Source organism: Penaeus chinensis, chromosome 28 (assembly GCF_019202785.1).
Source record: "Penaeus chinensis breed Huanghai No. 1 chromosome 28, ASM1920278v2, whole genome shotgun sequence".
Lineage (NCBI taxonomy): Eukaryota > Metazoa > Arthropoda > Malacostraca > Decapoda > Penaeidae > Penaeus > Penaeus chinensis.
The window spans coordinates 12,427,565-12,432,564 of NC_061846.1; positions in this window are offsets into that span (position 1 = coordinate 12,427,565).

Below are 5,000 nucleotides of genomic sequence, written 5' to 3' on the forward strand. Positions count from 1 at the left end.
TTTGCCTTGGTCGATTCCTGCCTGACCTTGTGGGTGTTCAGGCAGTCTTCGTGATCTATGCTCTTGTGGTGTTTTATTTTTCGATTTGGCTTCCGACGCTAAATTGTTTCTTACACCACGTTTTCCTTTCGTTACACAAGTGTTTTTATTCAGAGTTCCTCAGCACTATTCTTTTTATGTTAATCTCCATTCTGGGTTGGGGATTAACTTGTTTAAATTAGGGTTAGTGTATTTTTTTTTTGTGTGCTAGTACTTTGATTAAAAATACTTACGAGTTGGGACGCCAACTTAGGGGTAAATGTTCGTGAGTTATTTTTGTTTACATCTGGTGTTGATTTCCACGTGCATCACCCCCGCTGTGATTAAATTGGTGATGTACGCAACTATCAAAATTTCTCATGACTGAATTATTTGTAGACCTCCTTAAAGAGTGTAACCTGTCAAATAAATATCATACCGTCATAGAACTTTTACTCAGTCCCAGTCAGGAAAACAAATGACATCTGTGTTAAGTTCCGGTTTTGACTAAAGCTGAATGCTTAACGTTCTTGGACTTGGGTCTCCTAAACAGCACATTGCTGGTTACTCTATCTCGCAACCCTGAAAGGCTGTAAAAAGGCTAGACAAATCAGAGTATATTAAGCTGATATCCTAGAATAGATTATAACTTTGCTACACCTGGGTTCCCACTGCCAGCAGGTGGATGCTCATCCCGAAAGGAAGAGGAAGAATTTTATGATCTTGCATTTTTCTTCCATACACGTCCACGCAGACGCTCAGCCTACGCTATCTCCCTTTTCACATTTACACACTTACACATCCAACATTCAGCACACATTCTGTATTTTCCTTCCACCCCTTCTCATACAACATTCACACCCCCATACACAACACGCACGGTTCCCGAACCTACTAATCGGGTGGTGGCAGCGTGACGTAGGCCTGGAACCTTACATCTGTTCACTGCAGACGATTTTTTCCTGAATAATTTTATTTATATTCTCGGTCGAGCCCGAACTCAACCAGACACATAAAAATCTACTTGGTCTACGCCCCGCTACAAGTATCATCATCATCATCATCATTATTATAATTGTAATCATTTGCATCATTATTGCAATTATTATTGTAATTATCAATATCATTATTATCATCATCACCTATTTTGTTTACATAACCTTATTTTATTATCATTATTATTATAATTGTTATTATATTTATCATTATTATCATTACGATTGCTACCAGTATTATTATTGTTATCATTATTATTATTATCATTATTATTATTATTACTATTATTATTATTATTGTTATTATAATTATTATTACTATTAATTTTATTATTATCATAATCTTTATCATCATTATTAACATTATCATCATTGCTGTTATTTCAATTATTTGATTTATCATTGCCATCATCACTATTATTGTTAGTACTGTCATTGTTATCAAATTCATCATGAAAAGAGAAAACAGAGAGAGAGAGAGATTTGATAGAAATAAAAGTACCATCATCCTCTCCTCCCTAATGCCAACTTAGTTAAAATATTTAAGAAAAATAGATTAGAACAAATAATAAATAAGCCCCCGCGGGTAACAAAAAACATCTTATCTCTATGACATGTAATAATGACTAAAAGATCAGACATTATTCTCCATTCTGATGTTATCCCGTGCCATGTTGCTGACCATGAGCAATTAAGGATAAAGATAATGCCCAATCTCTGAAAAGTACTAACAATGATGCTGTCCTTCTGGTAGATTTTAAAGTAGAAATCGTGAATTCAATGAGCAAAAACAAATTATTTCAAAAATAAATTCACAGAATATAAAAACAACTCTGATAATACATGAAAAATTGTTAAAACACTATTGCCTAAAAGCAAACACCTCACAGGTAATTGTACAGATTCTACACAAAGCAAAGAGCATTTTAATGACTTCTCAAAAATTGGAAAACTGATGTATGGACTAACATCTGTTTCTACATTACACCATAACACAACCATGGCAAAACTAATGTTCTCCAATTTTGAAGTTGGAGGATATAGACGATTGAAATAATCACCGCCCTCTAACTATACTTCCTATACTATCCATCTTGAAAAATCAACAGGCGAGTTTCCAATAACCTATCATCTAAAACAATAGCTTTAGAAATATAAATAGTGTCAACCTTGCTAAAGAATACTGATGAAATTTATAACATAGGTAATAGTCAGATAAATGTATTCACATTATGCACCCTTTCTAAAGATTTTGACAGCGCCAACCATGACACTCTCCTTAACAAACTAAGCAATCATAGAATTGATACCTTTTGGTTTAGCAGTTATTAAGGTGCAAGGGCCCAATCGTTAAGAAATAGAGAAAGTATATAATCAAAACAACCAGCATCTCATGGTTGCACAAGGATCTATTTCAGACCCAATCTTATTTACGAGTTTCATAAATGATTTGTCAACCATAGCCCATAACTGGCTCTTAGTGCAGTACGCCGATGATTCACAGCTTCTTCACAGTGACTCAGTGAACAACTTAAATACATTAATAAGAAACAACCAGCATACTCTTATGAAACGTATTCTGACACTAACGGCCTTAAGCTAAATTCACATAAAACTTAATGTACATTCATAGGTAGTTAGTTGGCAGAAAATAGCTAAAAATCCGAAAGATACAACATTTAGAGTTTGAAGGCTGCTCTATCAAATCGAACACTTAAGTGAAAAATCCAGGAGTACACTTAAATGTTGACAACATACACAGGGAAGCAATAGGCACACTGATATATCTTAATCACATGAGAAATCAAATCACTACTGAAACTAGAATCACGGTTGTGCAAACTCTAGCCGTAAGCATAATTTAAAAAAAAATCATGTCTGGGGTTCAACAAAACCCAGATGCAGAAAGTAAAAAAATTACAAAAACTTTGCTGCAAGAACTGCATAGGTAATACTTTAGATTTGGTCACACCACCCCGCATATTCAAAAACTAAAATGGTAAAAGTCCATTCTAAATACAATTATGATACATGTGTCTTCATTCACAAACTCATTCATGGGAATTATCCACAATGGTTACTACCCTTGCAAACTGTAGGGAGCACATCAAGTGTCTAAACACGATATATAATTATCTTTATGTTAAGAGATCGAATGCGGAAACAGGGGCACGACAAATGCAAATACGTGGGCCCAAGATTTGGAACATGCTGTCAGGAGAGGTTAAGACAATACCAGCTTCTGTAATTTCAAAACGAAATTAAAAGATCACCTCTTCAATAGTCAAGTGTAAATATAGAATAACCACTATAATTTAAGGAATAAAGTGTCTGACTTCGACTCGCCGCCCCCGCCCGAGCAACAACAACGGGCGGCGGCCGGACCGAAAAATCCCTCCGTCGACGGTTTCATTGTCGACATAAACACGCTCACTCACGCTCAGACGCCCGCGGGAAGCTGAAGACTGTGCCGCCAACGCTGCTTTTTATGTCTTTTAATGCTGCTTTTTCTTCACCATGGGCGCTGATGGGACGAAAATTAGCGAATAGAAAGAGAGAGCGAGAGGGACACATACTCACACACATGTAGGTGCGTGCGTGTGTGTGTGTGTGTGTGTGTGTGTGTGTGTGTGTGTGTGTGTGTGTGTGTGTGTGCGTGCATGCGTCTGAGTGTGTACGTGCGTGTGTTTACAGAGTAAATGAAAGACAGATGTAGGATACTTTTCTTTCCCGAACCTCGAGTGTTACCCTGTAAGTCAAAAGAAGTTTACGAACCGCGCATTTGGAGAGTCATATATTCTCAGTTAGGTTTTCCGGACACAACAAATGTATGATTGCAAGATTGTTCTCTCGCTGGCTTTGCCTCCATCGTGGTTAGGGATCCTCCCCTCGCTCCCTCCCTTCCCGTCCCCTTGTTCTGTAATCTCCGTTCCCCTTCCCCTTCTGCTTTGGGAGCCTCACTACTTTCCCTTTCTGGCTTGTGTCGTATGCCCTCCTTTAGGATCCCGCCCTCCCCCTGTTCCGAGAGTCCCCCACCCCCTTCTCCCTTCTGCTCTGGATGTCTCCCTTTCAACCCCTAGTCTGCGTCTCCCTTCCTCCCTCCTTCCCAATCTGGTAGTCTCCTTTCCTATTTCCTCTCCCCTGTAGATCCGTGAGTCTACACTCCCCTCATCTAGGGAACCCTAGTCTCACTTCCCCCTCCTAGTCTGTGAGCTTCTCCCTCTTGCTTGTTTCCTTGAGCTCCACCTAGTCAGCGAGTCTCCTCTTCCCTCCCCTCCCGTGGTTTGGGCTTCCCTCACCCCCCCCCCCCCTCATCGTCCGCGAGTCTCCCCTCCTTCCCCCCCCCCCCTCTTCGTCCGTGAGTCTCCCCTCCTTTCCCTCCCCCTCATCGTCCGTGAGTCTCCCTTCCCCCTCTTTGTCTGTGAGTCTCCCCTCCTTTCCCTCCCCCTCCTCATCCGTGAGTACCCCCCTCCAGCCCTCGTCTGAGGCCGGCTTTTCCCCTTCTTCAACTCTCGCAGCCTGGCACTAGGTATGTGATATCACCGCACACACGTATATTTTTATTTCAATTTATATCACTAGTGACTGTTTTATAGGACTATATATTGTCATTATGCGGTGCGCCCTGTTCGGTGGGGGTGTAGGGCAGGGAGCTGTATGAAAGTCTGGATCATTGTAGAGAAGGGAGAAAATAAAAGAATGGAGAACTACAGCAGAAAGAGGGAGAGAAGAGGGGTGAAGTAGGATGAGAAAAAATATTGAGGGAGAAAGGGTGGGAGAAAGAGAGGAAGAGGACCAACATGGGAGGAATGGAAGAAGAGGACTGCAGATTTTTTGGACAGGAAAGGAAAATGGAGAGAGAGAAAGGAAAAATGAAGTTGATTTGTTGTTTCATTATGTTGTAGCTGTTGTAATTCCCGGGAAATTGCTCGAGTTCTCCTTGTTTTCGACGCTGTGAAGGTAGCGCGAAGGGTGCAAATTTTAACG